The sequence below is a fragment of the Ovis canadensis genome, chromosome 5, assembly GCF_042477335.2.
Source record: "Ovis canadensis isolate MfBH-ARS-UI-01 breed Bighorn chromosome 5, ARS-UI_OviCan_v2, whole genome shotgun sequence".
Taxonomy (NCBI): Eukaryota; Metazoa; Chordata; class Mammalia; order Artiodactyla; family Bovidae; genus Ovis; species Ovis canadensis.
In genome coordinates, this window is record NC_091249.1 from 80,137,521 (window position 1) to 80,157,227 (window position 19,707).

A 19,707-nucleotide genomic window follows, 5' to 3' on the forward strand; every position below is an offset into this window, starting at 1 on the left:
AGAGGGAAGGGCGGGGCAAACTGAGGAAGACGTGGAGAAAGTTAACAGTGAAATTGAAATTAGTATGTAGGCAGCTCCATTCCAGTGCATGCAACATGTACTCTTTATGTGTTTCTAGAAATCATTTTGGGCATTTCATTTGTTTAATCCACAAATTCCTGTAATAATACACACCAAATTCAACGGAATCTATTTCTAACACCTGCACTGAAGGCTTTCATGTAGTCGCAGTTACATAGAATCAAGTTCACTGGGACAGAATGCTTTTGGTTCAAATCTGGCTCAGCCACTTGTCACCTGAGTGACCTTCAGAAGGTTTACTTAGCTTTTTATGTTCATTCATTCAAAAATACATACTGATGTCTTTCTTTGTGCTAGGTTGTGGGGAAAGTGCTGGAAGAGATAGAAGGATACTGGAGATTAAATCCCTTGTAAATGTGAAGTTTATGTTTTATTAGAGAAGGCAGGTAATAAACAAGGAAACCAAATAGAATATCACAAAGTTTTCAGCAAGTTTTAAACCGAGAAGGGGGAATGAAGAGATATGCTCAGGGTTTAAAGTTTTAAATGATATGATAACAAGAGACCTTGCTGAAAAGGTAACATTGTGACAAAAATATGAAGTGCTGATGGGAAAAAGAAGACTCCAGGTAAAGGGAACTGTGAGAGCTCGAATCTTCAGTAGTCAGAGGCATGTTTGGGGAAGAGGTTGGAGACCCACATGGCTGGAGATGAATAAATGGAACAAGTGGGAGAAAGGCAGTGGTAACAATGATGACTTTGTGAATGTCAGTGTGATTTTTGAGCAGCATAGTGTCACTGTCTTACTCAAGGGGTGATTTGAGAGTGACAGCTGTGTTTTGAGCACACCTGCTGTACAGTGCTATAGGTCTATAATGTTGCTTTGGACCAGTGTGGTAATATAAAGGAGGTGACAGGAGTGACCAGCTGTTGGATTTATCCTGAAGATAGAGCCACCAGAATCTGCTGATGTTTTAGAGGACATGCATGAAAGAGACAAGTCAACGTTGACTGGGAAAATTGGGGACTGGCTAATGGGGAAACAGTGGAAACAGTGTCAGACTTTATTTTTCTGGGCTCCAAAATCACTGCAGATGGTGATTGCAGCCATGAAATTAAAAGACGCTTACTCCTTGGAAGAAAAGTTATGACCAGCCTAGATAGCATATTCAAAAGCAGAGACATTACTTTGCCGACTAAGGCCTGTCTAGTCAAGGCTATGGTTTTTCCTGTGGTCATGTATGGATATGAGAGTTGAACTGTGAAGAAGGCTGAGCGCTGAAGAATTGATTCTTTTGAACTTCAGTGTTGGAGAAGACTCTTGAGAGTCCCTTGGACTGCAAGGAGATCCAACCAGTCCATTCTGAAGGAGATCAACCCTGGGATTTCTTTGGAAGGAATGATGCTAAAGCTGAAACTCCAGTACTTTGGCCACCTCATGCGAAGAGTTGACTCATTGGAGAAGACTTTGATGCTGGGAGGGATTGGGGGCAGGAGGAGAAGGGGACGACAGAGGATGAGATGGCTGGATGGCATCACGGGCTCGATGGACGTGAGTTTGAGTGAACTCCAGGAGTTGGTGATGGACAGGGAGGCCTGGCGTGCTGCGATTCATGGGGTCGCAAAGAGTCGGACATGACTGAACGACTGAACTGAACTGAACTGAATGGGGTGAATTATATTGGCATTGACTGAGAAGGCATAAACTAGAAAGAGTGTGGGCCTTCCTTGTCTTTGGAAGGATTTTGGTGTTTGGGCATGTACTATCTGACATATCTGTTAGAATTCCAAGTACAAATTTTGAACAGTCCATTAATAGGGGAATCTGGAGTTACCTGAAATATCTGGCCCTGGAAACACATTTCAGAGTTGTCCGTATGTATCAGTATTTTAAGCTGTGAAACTTGAAAACACCCCCTTGTGGACAAGGAAAGACTTGGAAAGAAGGTTCAGGGCTGAGTTCCAGGATGCTCTTATGTTAGGGATTAGGAGATTGAATAGATCTAACAGATATAAGCAACAGACTGTGGCCTTGTTGATAACAAGCAAGTTTGGTGTCTTAGAAGCCAAGTATTTTAAGATAAAGAAGTGATGTATTGTCATCCCTTTGTCTCATTTTAGCATTGACCATAGTATTAATTACTTTGCTTGTGTTTACTAAGATTTGCTTGCTTCACTGGTTGAAATATACCACAGAAATGAGTCACATTTCCTGTCTGATCTTTAGTTTCCCTATATGTTGAGTGAGCGATTTTGGCTAGTCGTGTCTTCAAAAATGTCTAACCTTGATATACTGTGACTTTTTCTGATTTGGTATGATTCTTTATGATCAGGTCTGAATCCATTCGAGTAACTATGTGTGTTACGTCAGTCAGAATACAGTGTGTCTTTAGTTTAGTTTCTTTACACCAAATGAGCTGGACTCTAATGTCATTGTTGTATTTTTGTTGTTGGTATTGTTTTGAATATTTTCTTTCACTTGTGATCTTGTAGACCTGGAAGAAACCTCCATCCTCAAAGACTTGGAAAAGGCTGTCCTGGAGCCTGTGTGGAGGTTACAAAAGCCATCCCTCTGGTGGTGCCCTGAGCAGATTATTGCAACCCCAATGTTGCCCTGAACGTTGCATTCAAGATTTGAGAAGATTAGGACTGCTAAGGTATGGACTTGTGACTTTTTAGCTTTTTTGAAGGCAAATACATTTAAAGATAGTTAATCATTTTCACAGCCTTCTCTCCTCCTCATCTGCTCTTTTCTTTTTCTCTTGCCTTTCTCCCTCCCTCCTTTTAAGCAACGATCTGGTGTTTTGTTACCAGCTTGTGGGATGTGGTGGGATGGATAAAATTATAATGGAAGAAATGGAGGGCTACCTTGTCTCAGTAACAGAGGTGATCAGAGGGGAGGCAGTCTAAGTATGAAGAGAAATTTGTGCAGACATCTTTGATAGAAAAAAGAAATTGAGATTATTCCTTATGTGATAAGAGACATGTAAAGAAGTGGTGCATGTGACAAACTGGGTATTTCCATATTCTATGTTCACAGGAGACTTTTGGCAAAATGTTGGGTTATATCTTAAGTTTTTGAGGATAATTGTGTTTATATATCTTTTAGATGCATACCTAGGCTAGTGTTAGAATCTTCTGAGTTGAGTCAGGTGATCCCATCATCTTTTCTAGTTACAATGATAATCATTCTTTGTATGTGTGTGTATTGTATATATATACATACACATACTTACATGTGTATGTATTATATATGTATTTATATATATATGCATACAATTTTTTAAGTGTTGTATACTTGTCCTATATATGTATGGGGATATATATAGAGATCATATATACATGATGATCTATATATATGGATGATCTATATATATGGAGGGCAGTGGGGAAAAAGGGACAGATGGAGAGAAGAGAAAGAGAGCCCTCCAAAACCACCACTCATGGCATGCTTATTGTGAGTGCCTCAGGCATTGTACTGTAAGGTTTGAAAAGTCACAAATACAACTGATAACAACCATCTGGAATAGAGATTTCTGTTCTGGGAAGCCAGAGAAGAAATAAGTAAAAATATTTTTTAAGGTTGCATAGCAAGAAGGGGTCAGGGTCCAGACCCTTTACTAGACTTACTAGAATTTAAGTCTGTGCTCACTTATTGTGTAGTACAGTGGGTCTGTATCAGCCTAAGAGCACAGGGCATGTCCAAGAGAAACTGGAGAATCTCTCAGACAATTCAACTGACAACTCATTTGCTGTCAATTTGCTATGCCTCAAAGGAAAAAAGTGCTGATAACCAAAGGCTTCTGGAAACTGGCAGAGCAAGGTGGCTGAGGTGTTGGCCTGGCTTCCTACTTGTGGCACCATAGGCCTCATCATTTGTGCAAGATGGAGGCCCAGAGCTGATGAAAAATTGCTTGTAGCCACAAGCTTGATTTTATTGATTCTCTGAATTTCTCACTGATACAATAAGTGTGGTGCACACTTATAGTTGATCATGAATAGACCTTCCTATCAGGATGAAGTACATATACTTTCCGTCTGGTTTTTGTAAAAACCTCCAGTGCCCGTGGTTTAAGCTCTCATGTTCATGTTCCTCATAGTACCTTGGAAAGTGTGCTAACAGACTGATGAAAATGTGAGGGTGGTATTTCAAACACACACTTCTCTTCCCTTTATTCAAGTTTTTTTTTTTTATGGTAAAGAGAGAGAGATTGTTTTTCCTTCTTTGATTCAAAGGGCATCTTTAAAGCAGATTAAGTATAATTACTATTATACTTAAGTTCACGGTTCACATACTGCTGAAGCCTGGCTTAAAAATTTTGAACATAACTTTACTAGCATGTGAGATGAGTGCAATTGTGTGATAGTTTGAGCATTCTTTGGCATTGCCTTCCTTTGGGATTGGAATGAAAACTGACCTTTTTCAGTCCTGTGGCCACTGCTGAGTTTTCCAAATGTGCTGGCATATTGAGTGTAGCACTTGCACAGCATCTTTCAGGATTTGAAAGAGTTCAACTGGAGTCCATCACCTCCACTAGCTTTGTTCGTAGTGATGCTTTTTAAGGCCCACTTGACTTCACATTCCAAGATGTCTGGCTCTAGATGAGTGAGCACATCATCATGATTATCTGGATCGTTAAGCTCTTTTTGTACAGTTCTTCTGTGTATTATTGCCACCTCTTCTTAATATCTTCTACTTCTGTTAGGTCCATACCATTTCTGTCCTTTATTGTGCCCATCTTTGCATGAAATGGTCCCTTGGTATCTCTAATTTTCCTGAAGAGGTCTCTAGTCCTTCCCATTCTGTTGTTTTCCTCTATTTCCTTGCATTCATCTCTGAAGAAGGCTTTCTTATCTCTCCTTGCTATTTTTTGGAACTCTGCATTCAGATGCTTATATCTTTCCTTTTCTCCTTTGCTTTTCGCTTCTCTTCTTTTCACAGCTATTTGTAAGGCCTCCTCAGACTTGGCAGAGGTGATACCATTTAATTAAAAGCACTAAAAGGAAACTGCCTGGGATCAAATGTAGGCTTCTCCATTTTGTTGTAATTCACCGAACTTCTGCCAGCCTTGGTTTCTTCATTTGTGGGTTGGGGGTGTTTCTCATGCCCACTTGATACAGAGTGAAGATGAAGTGAAATTATGCTTGTGAAGTGCTTGCTGGTTCCTTATAATCCCTGGGTAAATAGTAAACTGCCATTTTTGGTTGTAGAGATTATATGAGGGATGACAATCCAGAGCAAAGAGAGTAACATTATATCCCATTTATGTGGTTTCTGAGTCATTTATGTATATCTATGCATCCACTTAATTGTAGCTGAAAGCAAAATACTGTCATTTTTTAAAAACTGTATCAGTTTCATTACAAGAATTTGGAAACTGTCAAAGAAGTTGACCCTATTGCCCAAAGTAATAATAATAATTTAATTAATATGCAAGAAATTACATTGTGAAAAAAATTGTCATTTAATGTAGATGTTACATTTTATCTGCCCAGAGTGATTGAAAGCCAGCCTGAAACTACTTAGCATTTTTACGGGTATCAGCAAGGTTAATTATCTGAGGAATCGTAAGGAGCTGAATTCCTTTATGCCCCTCTCCAATTTGTGATGCTGTCATAACAGTTTTCACAAGACTTGGGTATATGTGATTATTTTAGTGTGCTTTTGAAAGTCTCAGTTTCCATAGTAAAAATTTAAGATCAGAAATGTTGCAAATATGTGCTCACTAACAGTGCTTTTCCTGTAAAGTACAAATTAGTCTATCACCAATGTGCTGTAAGGTAGAAAATTCTCTTTTGCTGTTTAGTTGCTAAGTTATGTCCAACTCTTTGCAACCACATGGCCTGTAGACCACCAGGCTCCTTTGTCCATGGGATTCTCTAGGCAAGAATACTGGAGTGGGTTGCCATATTTTTCTCTAGGGGATCTTTCCAACCCAGGGATTAAACAAACCTGTGTCTCCTGCATTGTCAGGTTGGTTCTTTACCACTGAGCCACCTGGGAAGCCCCTAGAAAAATCTATAAACACCTCCAAAAATGTTATCAAAGGGAAATTGAAAGCTGCTTTTGAGGGTAGCATTTGTCCCTGTTTCTGTCACCACTAAGTATGGTAAGTTGGGTAGTGAGGATAAGAACCTTCCCAGTACTGTCGGGATATGTGGGGATATGTGTAGGGTGTGTATATTTCCTCATCTGGAATCTTTCTCATCAATAAATTCTTTCTTAGGCTGGTTTTATGCAAGTGTTAGTATTTGTCATGGTTCACTTTTGTATTCATCCATTTCCTTTGGATATGGAAATGATGTTTTGTGTATTTTCTGGGCCTCCTAGCATATCAGCAGAACAGTGGCTGACTTATCAAGTCTTAGGATGGCTCTTTTCTTATGGTTTTCCACAGCCTTCACTGAATTTACCCTGAAATTAATCATGCATTGAAATTGCAACTTAGATAATAAATATCTTAGTGTCAAACATGAAAGCATCAGCAAAACTGCTTTGTGAAAAGAGAAGACTCTTGCTGGGGAATCCAGTGTGTCTCTTCTCACAGACGGCTTGGTTTATTTCTTTATTCAGCCAATGTATGGTGAGCATCTATTGTGAGCTAGGGGCTGTGCCAGGTTCTCTACTTATTATCTGCATGATACTTGTCCTCTCTCGGATTTCAATTTCCTTGTACGCAAAATGGGAGTTTGGGTCAAATAAGCCTAGATTTCAGCAAATAGTGCTGTATTTAATTTCAAATAAGCTGATAATTAATGTTGACATAGCAACATTTTCTGAACATGTTTGACAATTACCTGTAAGGATCAATTGAAACATAGAACATGATGATTCAAAGAGGTTGAGCTAAAGAAATAAAAATTCTGTATAACTCTACTTGTTGACTTTTAGCACTTAACTCCCATGAGATTTCAGAATACCATTCAGAAAGCCTTACTTGGGATATTATCTAATTGTTCCCTCTATATACTTGAGAGATCTCTTTTTTTTATTTCTACCTCCAATACTGGCTCTTAAGAGACTATCTCATTTACAGATGAGGAAACTGAGGAGCAGAGAAGTCAAGTAATTTTCTTAAAACCACATTGGTAGGATAAGAAACTTTCTTTGGGTCGGACTCTTAAAATGCCTGTAATGAGCCCAACTCTATTCAACAAACTTTTAACCCTGCCCTGAAGGATACCTGCTTTAATGTTCTTTGATGATTTTAATGCTTCTGAAGGTGGCAGCATCCCTTTTTGCTCTTATTTTTTTCTAACTCAAACAACTACCATTTTAAGAATAGGCTCCTTTTGACAGTTACTGAAAAGAAGATTTGTGTTTCTCCCCTTGAGTATGACATTTTGCAGTCTGTTTACTTGAGTTGAATCTTACCCAAGGCCTTTGAAACTACAGAATTTGAGTTGTTGCTGTGTTCCAATCTTGTACAGATGTAGGTCTTATTAGCCAGGTTAAAATACCCTCCTCCTCAACCCATTACCACCACCACCAGAGATGACAAAATGGCTATTTGAACTTTTCCTCTTTTGATGTATGTCATTTTCATGATGCAAATCTAACATTTAAATGTCTATCCTCTGCAAATTCTTATCAACAAGTGATCTCAGAAAGGTTTTCTCTTCAACTTGCGCATTGCTTCCTCTTTGCGTTGCTGCTAAACCTGTCCCCTTACTGCCCTACTCTGCCACTTTTTTTCATGACACTTTCCAATGTTCACACTAGCAACTTCCTCAGATTTAGTCTGGATTGCAGAGTTGGTACATTCCCATCCTATATAGTGGGTTGGCCTCGAGTTTTTCCATGATATTTATTGTGAGGATCACATGGAATTTGAAAACTGTACCACCCTCAAAAACTGTCCAGGCTTTTCCAATCCATCCCGCTCCTATTCTATCCTGCTTTTTTATATTGCCTCTTTGCCAATTTCCCTCCCCTCTCCCCAGCCTCAGCCTCTCCACAGGCTATGGTGACCCTCTCCATTTTTCAAAAAAAATATGCCATGTTTTCCTAAGTCACCACTAATTTGCTCCTGCTGGTTGTTTTGCCATTTCCTACCCACTGCACCTCTGCACATTCATGAAAACTCCTTCATCTTTTAAGATCCAATTCATTGAAAGCTTCAGAGACTCTCTTGAGCCAATGTCATTTCTTCTCTTTTGACTTCACTGCATTTTTTTTCAAACCTGATTGTAACTTTTACTGTGAAGAGAGGTTATTATATATATTATATATATTTATAGCATTAATATTATTATATATTATGTATTACATTATAATTATATTACTAATATGTATTAATTAACATTTATATATATGTTTTTATATATTATTATATTAAATTGACTGGGTTTGTAAGTCAGTCTCCATCAGTGGAAAGTGAGATGTTCAGGAGAGACTTTCTTGGGGACTTCCCTGTTCATCCAGTGGTTATGAGTCTGTGCTTTCAATGCAGGGTGCACTGAAAGGAACTAAGGCACTAAGTCAGAAACTAAGATGCCACATGTGCTGTGGTGTCACCAAAAAAAAAAAAAAAGACATTTTTTTTTCCTTGAATATATCTTCTATTTCTCAGTTCTTCCTGGAACACAGTAGGTCCTCAACAGACACTGGAATGGCAAAACTGTGCTTAAATGTATTGCAGAATGGATTTAATTTAGAAATAGTTCATTTTTCCCCTGGTTAGTTCATTTTGGATTTTTAAGTTCTTTTATTTTGGTGGTCATTTTTTATTTTGAATTTTATTTGCTTGTCCTGATGTTTATATAATTATTTTAGAGATATATCCTTATTTTCCTCCTGGCTATAGTGCCTATTCTTATTATCTTTTTTTCTCCTGTGTATCACTGTGCTTTGCAGCCTCTTCTAAGTCCTCATGACCCTGACTAGGCAAGGTTAGCACTCATCTAGCACATATGCTACCTCCCACCTTTCCTGTGCCCTTGGCAGACATCACTAGTTAATCCCAGTTTAGGAATCTTAGAATCTTCCCAACACATCACTCCAGAGATGCCATGTGATTGAAAAAAGATGTCAGAAAATTAATGACTGTAATAATGGATTATCTTTCTTTTTTTGGAAACGGGAGCTCTTCAGCTCAGTCTGTCAGTCGTGTCCAACTCTTTGTGACCCAATGCACTTGCAGCACGCCAGGCTTCCCTGTCCATCACCAACTCCCAGAGTTTACCCAAACTCATGTCCATTGAGTCGATGATGCCATCCAACCATCTCATCCTCTGTCGTCCCCTTCTCCTCCTGCCTTCAATCTTTCCCAGCATCAGGGTCTTTTCAAATGAGTCAGCTCTTCACATCATGTGGCCAAAGTATTGGAGTTTCAGCTTCAGCATCAGTCCTTCCAATGAACACCCAGGACTGATCTCCTTTAGGATGGACTGGTTGGATCTCCTTGCAGTCCAAGGGACTCTCAAGAGTCTTCTCCAACACCACAGTTCAAAAGCATCAATTTTTCGGCACTCGGCTTTCTTTATAGTTCAACTCTCGGATCCATACATGACTACTGGAAAACCATAGCCTTGACTAGATGGACCTTTGTTGGCAAAGTACTGTCTCTGCTTTTGAATATGCTATCTAGGTGGTCATAACCTTCTTTCCAAGGAGTAAGCATCTTTTAATTTCATGGCTGCATTCACCATCTGCAGTGATTTTGGAACCCAGAAATAAAGTCTGCTCTTACCAGGTGTGTTATGAGTATAAATCAATTTTCTATTGGACTTTCTATGTTATTTGAAAATAATTGAATATTGACATTAGTTGATTTTAGCATGGAAGATAAAACTCACTTGCCATTTCTGAACTGGAAGATTTTTTTCCAGAGCTTCCAGTTACTCTTTCCAAGGTCAGGACCTGATTGCTTTTAGAACAAATACATATTCCTTACCTTCCTTATTTCTGAAACTTGAGTCCTTCCTTAAGAAATTATGGATCTAGTATTAGAATTCTGGGAAAGTTTAACAAGCCACCAGACTTGATCCCTTAAGACTTAAGTTAAGAAGCACTTCTGCAACATTTTACCAAATATAAGATGACTGAAGAGCTGTTTCTATAGTTTGAAAATACTATTAATGTTAAAGCCTGGAAATTTTCCGGGTTTTAAAACACTACTTTTAACAGATAATTTTCAAACTAGAGTCTAAGAAGGCTAGGTTTAGTGGTAAAGATATCTAGATTGTGTGTCTGACAGGTGGTATCTTATCTCTGAACAATATTTTAATGTAATTATTTTTGGTCTAACAAATTATACAGAAAAGTCTGATGGAAAATTGATTTAAAACCATAATACAGCTGGTAAAAGCTCCATTCCCCAGAAACAAGTATAATCCATTTGTTGTGGTCACTAATTTTTTGACATCTTTCTTCTATCAGTTTCTATAATGAAAGCACAGAATTTCTTCCCAGAAAAGGATTTCCACAAGTAAATATACATGGTCTAGGTACCATTTGAGGATGTATCAGTATTTGGATTCACATTCCTCCATCTCTGGATTAAAAGTTTGGAACCCTTCCTATAGTGATATAGAAAGCCTTGTGACCCTAATTTTAAGTAGTGTCCTTCCTCTGTTAATATTTGTGATAAATGGTCCTGCAGGATGTATTCTATCATCTCTGACTGCTTCATGCATAATGATAGTCTTGAGATATATCCATGTTCTTGTGTATAGTAATAGATTGCTCATTATTGTCCTAAAGTATCAGTGTGTGAACTTGTCATAACTTTTTGTTCATTCTCCTTTTGATGGACATCTTTGCTGTTTTCAGTTTGGGAATATTAAAAACCGTGCTGTTGTAAGCATTTGTGAACAGATCTTTGTGTGAAAATAAATTTTAATTTCTTTCAGGGTAAATATCAGTGACATTTGTTTATATTCTTTTGCACTCTAACCATAAGTGAAACTTTTACTCCTCCAGTTTTAAATAAAAAATAACCATCTGATTTATTAAAGAAAACCAGTTGAACAGGAAAAAAACACATAGTTATAAAAAAAATACAAATATTAATAGTGATGTGAAATCACTACCAAGCTAGATAATATGAAGTACAGAAGAGTATATTTAAAATTCTCTCATCAGTATCCTTGTTAATAGTTAAAAAGATAATCCACCCATAAGACAAGTACAGAACGGGATAAAGAAGAAACAATTAGATAAGAAATATCTTTGTAAATTCAGTATTTTTCATTAATGAAAGTTTGAAAATATAGATCTAATAGGATATAGAAAAAAGAAATCTAGTAGTAATAAGAAGTCAAATATAGAACAGTGTAGGAATCCTTCAGCTCATTAAAAAGATCTCCAGAGATGACAGATAAATTTGATGCATTGGGAGTATTTTATTATTAAAGAAATATAAAAGTCATATCGTAGAGAGACAATTGGTTGAATTTATATTTCACAAGCCAAGTGACAAAATGGGAAGTAAATAAATGTTCCTGATGTGTCAGCTTCAAGTTTCAGAATTCTGAGAATAGAATGGTCTCAAACGCTTCTAGAACAGGGAGAAAAGAAAACCTCTTACAAAATTTTTGTCTTAATCAAACTTTTTATCAACATTAGAATCATTAAGTTAATTGAACAGTTTCTTGTGTTTTCTCAGGAAAAAACTATTTTGAGCCTAGAATTCAGTTCTAAGCCAAAAGGTAAGTGAAAACAATATTTTAAAACATCAAGATGTTGAAATCTTTCATGTACCCTTTCTGAGTATATTCCTGAAAATTAAGAATGAAATTATAGAAACAATTAGTAAAGGTTCCAAGAAATGGTGAGGCCAATGAAGAGTCTCTCCAAAAAGTCACACATGACAGTTGTGCAGGTTTAGAAAGCTTTTGATCAAAACTGAAGAAGTCCAGGAATTCTAGGAAGATATCTTCAAGTAGAAAATATTTGCCAATGAGCTGAGGGATGGGATGTGAAGAAACCATGTGTGTTGTCTTCAAAGAAAAGAAGAAAGATGATTCAAACCACAAACTCAGCAAAAACAACAACAAAAAGTGTATTAGGAAATCACAGTCCAAATCAAAAGCATAACAAGAACAACAGCAACAAAAAGAATCTCTTTGACTTTTGTGGTTTAAGAGTTATGGCATTAAATCTGAAGAGAAATAAATGCCATCTTAATATGCTACCTGACTGTCCAATGAACAGTTTATATAGTCGTAATATCTCTTTTCGAACTTTAGGATCTGCCTATAGAGCAAGCACACCAGCAAGTTAACCAAATGTTATAAACCTTGACAATGAAAGTAAGGGCAAGGTTGACAGCCAATGTTAGGTTTAGAGTCAAAGCTGAAATAAAGGTGACTTCATGAATATCTTTAACAAAATGGAAAGGTAAGATTTTCCCACATGAGATTAATGAAACATGACAACGTTTTAGATGTTTTTACTTAAATTAATTTATTTTTCAAAATCAATTTATTTTACCTGGAGGCTAATTACTTTACAATATTGTGGTGGTTTTTGCCATACGTTGACATGAATCACCCACAGGTATACATGTGTCCCGCATCCTGAACCCCACTCCCACCTCCCTCCCCATTGCATCCCTCTGGGTTGTCACAGTGCACCAGCTTTGAGTGCCCTGTTTCATGCACCAAACTTGGACTGATCATCTATTTCACATTTCATAATATACATGTTTCAGTGCTGTTCCCTCAAATTATCCCACGCTCTCCTTCTCCACAGGATCCAAAGGTCTGTTCTTTATATCTGTGTCTCTTTTGCTGTCTCACAGATAGGATTGTTGTTAGCATCTTTCTAAATTCCATGTATATGTGTTTATATAATGTACTGGTGTTTTTCTGTCTGACTTAGTTCACTCTGTCTAATAGGCTCCAGTTTCATCCACCTCAGATGCGTTCTTTTTAATATCTGAGCAATACTCCATTGTGTATATGTATCACAACTTTCTTATTCATTTGTCTGCTGATGGACATCTAGGTTGCTTCCATGTCCTAGCTACTATAAACAATGCTGCGATGAGCACTGGGGTGCATGTCTCTTTCAGTTCTGGTTTCCTCTGTGTGTATGCCCAGCAGTGGGATTGCTGGGCCATATGACAGTTCTATTTCCAGTTTTTTAAGGAATCTCCACACTGTTCTCCATAGTGGCTGTACTAGTTTGCATTCCCACCAATAGCGTAAGGAGGGCTCCCTTTTCTCCAAACCCTCTCCAGCATTTATTGTTTGTACAATTTTTGATAGCAGCCATTCTGACCAGTGTGAGATGGTACCTCATTGTGGTTCGATTTGCATTTCTCTGATAATGAGTGATGTTGAGCATCTTTTCATGTGTCTGTTCTCCATCTGTATGTCTTCTTCAGAGAAATATCTGTTTAGTTCTTTGGCCCATTTTTTGATTGGGTCATTTTTTTGTTTCTGGTATTGAGCTGCATGAACTTCTTGTATATTTTTGAGATTAATTCTTTATCATTTGCTTTGTTTGCTATTAATTTCTCCTGTTCTGAAGGCCATATTTTCACCTTGCTTATAGTTTCCTTCATTATGCAAGAGCTTTTGCTTTAGGTCCCAGTTGTTTATTTTTGGTTTATTTCCATTACTCTGGGAGGTGGGTCATAGAGAATCATTCTGTGATTTATGTCAGAGAGTGTTCTGCCAATGTTTCCCTCTAGGAGTTATAGAGTTTTTGGTCCTACATTTAGATATTTAATCCATTTTGAGTTTATTTTTGTGTATGTTGTTAGAAAGTGTCCTAGTTTCATTCTTTTACAGATGGTTGACCAGTTTTCCCAGCACCACTTGTTAAAGAGAATGTCTTTTCTCCATTGTATATTTCTGCCTCCTTTGTCAAAGACAAGGTGTCCATAGGTACATAGATTTATCTCTGGACTTTCTATTTTGTTTCATTAATCTATATTTCTGTCTTTGTGCCAGCACTATACTGTCTTAATGACTGTAGCTTTGTAGTATAGTCTGAAGTCAGGCAGGACTATTCCTGCAGTTCCATTCTTCTTTCTCAAGATTGCTTTGGCTATTCAAGCTTTTTTAAAATTTCTGTACAAATTGTGGAATTATTTGTTCTAGTTCTGTGAAAAATACCGTTGGTAGCTTGATAGGGATTGCATTGAATCTATAGATTGCTTTGGGTAGTATACACATTTTCACTATATGCATCTTCCGATCTGAGAACATGCTATATATATTTATCTATTTGTGTCATCTTTGATTCCTTTCATCAGTGTTTTGTAGTTTTCTATATATAGGTCTTTTGTTTTTTAAGGTAAATTTATTCCTATTTTATTCTTTGTGTCACAATGGTGAATGGGATTATTTCCTTAATTTTTCTTTCTGTTTTCTCATTGTTAGTGTATATTAATGCAAGGGATTTCTGTGTGAATTTTATATCCTGCAACTTTACTATATTCATTGATTCAGTTCAGTTCAGTCGCTCAGTTGTGTCCGACTCTTTGCGACCCCATGAATCGCAGCACGCCAGGCCTCCTTGTTCATCACTATCTCCCGGAGTTCACTCAGACTTATGTCCATCGAGTCCATGATGCCATACAGCCATCTCATCCTCGGTCGTTCCCTTCTCCTCCTGCCCCCAATCCCTCCCAGCATCAGAGTCTTTTCCAATGAGTCAGCTCTTCGCATGAGGTGGCCAAAGTACTGGAGTTTCAGCTTCAGCATCATTCCTTCCAAAGAAATCCCAGGGCTGATCTCCTTCAGAATGGACTGGTTGGATCTCCTTGCAGTCCAAGGGACTCTCAAGAGTCTTCTCCAACACCACAGTTCAAAAGCATCAATTCTTCAGCACTCAGCCTTCTTCACAGTCCAACTCTCACATCCATACATGACCACAGGAAAAACCATAGCCTTGACTAGATGGACCTTAGTTGGCAAAATAATGTCTCTGCTTTTGAATATACTATCTAGGTTGGTCATAACTTTTCTTTTATGCCTTTTATGATGTTGATGTATGTTCCTTCTATGCCTGCTTTTGGGAGAGTTTTTACCATAAATTGGTTCATTGAATTTTGTCAAAGGCTTTCTCTGCATCTATTTAGATAATCATATGGTTTTTATCTTTTAATTTGTTAGTGTGGTGTATCACATTGATTGATTTGTGAATACTGAAGAATCCTTGCATCCCTGGGATAAAGCCCACTTGGTCATGATGTATGATCTTTTTAATATGTTGTTGGATTCTGTTTGCTAGAATTTTGTTGAGAATTTTTCTATCTATGTTCATCAGTGATATTGGCCTGTAGTTTTTTTTTTTTTTTATTGATGGCATCTTTGTCCAGCTTTGGTGTTAGGGTGATGCTGGCCTCATAGAATGAGTATAGGAGTTTACCTTCCTCTGCAATTTTCTGGAAGAGTCTGAGTAGGATAAGTGTTTGCTCTTCTCTAAATTTTTGGTAGAATTCATTTGTGAAGGCATCTGATCCTGGGCTTTTGTTTGTTGGAAGATTTTTGATTACAGTTTTGATCTCTGTGCTTGTGATGGGTCTGTTAAGATTTTCTATTTCTTCCTGGTTCAGTTTTGGAAAGTTGTACTTTTCGAAGAATTTGTCCATTTCTTCCAAGTTGTCCATTTTATTGGCATATAGGTGCTAATAGTAGTCTCTTATGATTCTTTGTATTTCGGTGTTGTCTGTTGTGATTTCTCCATTTTCATTTCTAATTTTGTTGATTTGATTCTTCTCCCTTTTTTTCATGATGAGTCTGGCTAATGGTTTGTTTTATTTATCTTCTCAAAGAACCGGCTTTTAGTATTGTTGATTTTTGTTGTAGTCTCTTTTGTTTATTTTTCATTTATTTCTACTCTAATTTTTATGATTTCTTCTACTAACCCTGGGGTTCTTCATTTCTTCTTTTTCTAGTTGATTTAGGTGTAAAGTTAGGTTATTTTTTGGATTTTTCTCTTATTTCTTGAGGTAAGCTTGTATTGCTATGAACCTCCCCCTTCGCACTGCTTTTACTGTATCCCATAGGTTTTGGGTGTTGTGTTTTCATTTTCTTGTTTTTATTCACTTTTTTATTTCTTCTGTGGTTTGTTGGTTATTCAGAAGCTTGCTATTTAGCCTCCATATATTTGTATTTGTAATAGTTTTTTTTTTTTTCCTGTAGTTGGCATCTAATCTTACTGCACTGTGATCAGAAAAGATGCTTTAAATGATTTAATTTTTTTTTTTTTTAATTTACCAAAGCTAGATTTATGGCTCAGGATGTGATCTATCCTGGAGAATGTTCCATGTGCACTTGAGAAAAAGGTGAAATTCATTGTTTTGGGGTGAAATATTCTATAGATATCAATTAGGTCTAACTGGTCCATTGTATCATTTAAAGCCTGTGTTTCTTTGCTAACTTTCTGTTTGGTTGATCTATCCATAGGTGTGAGTGGGCTATTAAATTCTCCCACTATTATTGTGTTACTGTTATTTTCTCCTTTCTTACTTGTTAACATTTGCCTTACATATTGAGGTGCTCCTATGTTGGGCACATACATATTTATAATTGTTATATCCTCTTCTTGGATTGTCCTTTGATCATTATATAGTGTCATTCTTTGTCTCTCTTCATGGCCTGTATTTCAAAGTCTATTTTATATGAGTATTGCTACTCATGCTTTCTTTTGGTCTCCATTTGCATGAAATATCTTTTTCCAGCACTTCACTTTCAGTCTGTATGTGTCCCTTAGTTTGATGTGAGTCTCTTACAGACAGCATATATAGAGGTGTTGCTTTTGTATCCATTCAGCCAGTCTTTGTCTTTTGGTTGGGGCATACAACCCATTTACATTTAAGGTAATTGTTGATAAGTAGGATCTTGTTGCCATTTACTTTGTTGTTTTGGATTTATAGTAGTAGTTTATAAACCTCTTCTGTGTTTCCTGTCTAGAGAAGATCCTTTAGCATTTGTTGAAGAGCTGGTTTGGTGGTGCTGAATTCTTTCAGCTTCTGCTTGTCTGTAAAGCTTTTGATTTCTCCTTCATAGTTGAATGTGATCCTTGCTGGGAACAGTAATCTGGGCTATAGGTTTTTCTCTTTTATCACTTTAAGTTTGTCCTGCCATTCCCTTCTGGCCTGAAGAGTTTATATTGAAAGATCAGCTGATATCCTTCTGGGGATCTCCTTGTGTGTTATCTGTTGCTTTTCCCTTGCTGCGTGTAATATTTGCTCTTTGTGTTTGATCTTCATTAGTTTGATTAATATGTGTCCTGGGGTGTTTTGCCTTGGGTTTATCCTGTTGGGACTCTCTGGGTTTCTTGGACTTGGATGGCTACTTCCTTCCCCATTTTAGGGAAGTTTTCAGCTGTTATGTACTCAAGAATTTTCTCGTGGCCTTTCTTTTTGTCTTCTTCCTCTGGAACTCCTATGATTTGAATGTTGGGGTGTTTAACATTGTCCCAGAGGTCTCTGTGGTTGTCCTCATTTCTTTTAATTCTTTTTTCTTTTTTCCTTTCTGCTTCACTTATTTCCACCATTCTGTCTCCCACCTCACTTATCCTCTCTTCTGCCTCAGTTATTCTACTGTTTGTTCCCTCCAGAGTGCTTTGGATCTCAGTTATTGCATTATTCGTTATTGATTGACTCTTCTTTATTTCTTCTTTGTCCTTGTGAAACATTTCTTTCATCTTCTCAATCCTTGTTTCTAGTCTATTTAGCTGTAACTCCATTGTGTTTTCAAGATTTTGGATCATCTTTACTATCATTATTCTGAATTCTTTTTTTCAGGTATACTCCCTATCTCCTCCTCTTTTGTTTGGTTTAATGGAAATTTATCATGTTCCTTTACCTGCTGAATATTTCTCTGCCTTATCATTTTGTTTAGATTGCTGTGTTTGGGGTGCCCTTTCTGTGTCTGGGTTGCCTCTTTATTGTGGAGCCTGCTTCCTATGGGTGGGGTTGGACTATTGGTTTTTCAAGGCTTCCTGGTCAGGGGAACTTGTGTTTGTGTTCTGGGAGGTAGAATTGAATCTCTTTTCTCCGAAGTGCAACAAAGTGTCCAGTAGTGAGTTTTGGGGTGTCTATGGATTTGGCATGGATTTGGGGAGTCTGTCTTTTAATTTTCAGGGCTGTGTTTCTGCTTTGCTGGAAAATTATTGTGGTGTGTCTTGCTCTGGAACTTGTTGGCTCTTGTGTGGAGCTTGGTTTCAGTGTAAGAACAGAGACTTTGGGTGAGCTCTTGTCTATCAATGTTCCCTGGAATCAGGAGTTCTCTGATGTTGTCAAGTTTTGGACTTAAGCCTCCTGCCTCTGCCTTTCAGTCTTATATTTACAGTAGCCTCAAGACTTATCCATCCATACAGGACAGATGATAAAGCATCTAGGTTAATGGTGAAACAATTCTCCACATTGAGGGACACCTAAAGAGGTTCTCAGAGTTACATGGAGAAGAAAAGAGGGAGGAGGGAAATAGAGGTGATGAGGAGGAGAAGAGGGGGAGTCCAAAGGGAGAGACCAGTCTAGCCAGTAAGCAGTTCCCTAAGTGTTCTCCACAGCCTGGAACACCCAGAAAGATTCACAGAGTTAAATGGAGAAAAGAAGAGGGAGGGTGGAGATAGAAGTGACCTGGAGGAGAAAAGGGAGAGTCAAAAGGAGAGAGCAGTCAAGCCAGTGATCACAACCCTAAGTGAAAATGGATACTGAAGATTAGATTATTAAAGGTGCAAAATTGATAACAAATACCAAAAAGCAAAGATTAAAAATCTAGAGTAGAGGTTAGATTCTCAAAAATACAATATTAAAAATACAAAGCAAAATCAATCACAAAAAGTATAAAAAATATACCTATGATATTTGCTTTAAAAATAGGGTCTTTTTTTGCAAAGTAATAGTAGGTTATAAAAATGAAAATTAAAGGAGTAATAAAGAACTTCAACTTGAAAAAAAGATCAAAAAGTAATAATAAATAGTATATCCAGTAATTTCTCTGGCACTGTTGTGGGCAGTATGGGGTCAGTTCAATTTCAGATAGTTCTTGTTGCTGTCTGTTCTTGTTCTCAAAGTCTATAGGCCCCCTCCAATGCTTAATCAATGTTAACGACAGGGTTTTAATCTGATGTACCTCTCACTTCCAGAGTGGTTTCCTCTTCTTTGTTTATTTTGGCTTCCTCTGTTTGCAAGTCTCTTCAATGTCTAATTTCCACCCTAACACAAGGGGGCAAAGGTGATCACTTATTTAGGCTCACTTGTTCAGTTGTGTTGTGGGAGGGGAGGGACACTGCAAACAAATACTGCTGACGTGTGGGAAATGCTCTCAGTGTATGGACCACACTGGGTTTGCCCCAGCTTAAGGTGGTGTGTGCTTCCTGGGTCTACACTGCTTAGGCTCCAGGGTGTTTTGCAGGTGCACTGTCCAAAGCAGGCCCTGCATTTTGTACACTTCCAAGGCCTAGGCCGCTCAGGTTCTTGGGTACTTTGCAAGGGCACAGACTTGGTTGGGTCTGTGTTTTGTGCCCTTTCCAGGTCCAAGCAGCCTAAGCGACCAGGTGCTTGGTGAGTGTACTATCCCAGGTGGGCCCTGTATCTTAATCACCTCCCTGGTTCTGGCTGCTCGGTATCCTGGGTACACCATGAGAACACTGTCTCAGGTATGCTGTGTGTCTCCTCTGGGGAGATGATCGCAGGCTGCAACCCTCTTGGCAGATGTCAACTGTCCAGCATCCCAGGAAGGTCGGTTAGCAACTTGGAGCCTGTTCAAAGTTTG

The 19,707-nt window shown here is 37.9% G+C and overlaps 1 protein-coding gene across 2 annotated transcripts in view; it reads left to right on the top strand.

Moving 5' to 3' along the window:
• SGCD (sarcoglycan delta) overlaps nucleotides 1–19,707 on the top strand; it is a 1,056,171-nt gene that overhangs the window by 443,725 nt on the left and 592,739 nt on the right. For both annotated transcript variants that reach the window (XM_069592487.1, XM_069592486.1), the window contains one exon: nucleotides 2,515–2,678. The gene's annotated coding sequence lies outside the window, so the exon portion shown is untranslated. The remainder of the gene's footprint in view (nucleotides 1–2,514; nucleotides 2,679–19,707) is intronic.